The sequence below is a fragment of the Octodon degus genome, unplaced genomic scaffold (genome assembly GCF_000260255.1).
Source record: "Octodon degus isolate 3935 unplaced genomic scaffold, OctDeg1.0 scaffold00461, whole genome shotgun sequence".
NCBI lineage: Eukaryota > Metazoa > Chordata > Mammalia > Rodentia > Octodontidae > Octodon > Octodon degus.
In genome coordinates, this window is record NW_004525037.1 from 40,049 (window position 1) to 40,374 (window position 326).

The window sequence follows — 326 nt, forward strand, 5'->3', positions numbered from 1 at the left end:
AAATCCCTTTGTCCTAGCCAGTAGGTGGGATGGCTGGGTGTCTCAGTAAGCAGGTTTTAGGGATCCTTTTCTGTGATGATGCCTGAAGGTTTTCTGAGGACAGGGAGATACCTGCAGATCCCATGAGCCCCAGGGAGGCCAAGTCAGGAACTCCCAAGCCAAGAGCTGAGGCTGGGCTAAGTGTTCTCAGTGCACAAAGTGGCCCAGGAGGGGAGACCTAGGCCCCCTTACCTGGAGGAGAGGTCGCAGCAGACTCCTCATGGAAGTTGACTTCCTGAGAAGCTGGTTGCCCAGGAGGACTCCTGGGAGGGAAGCAGGGCGACCCG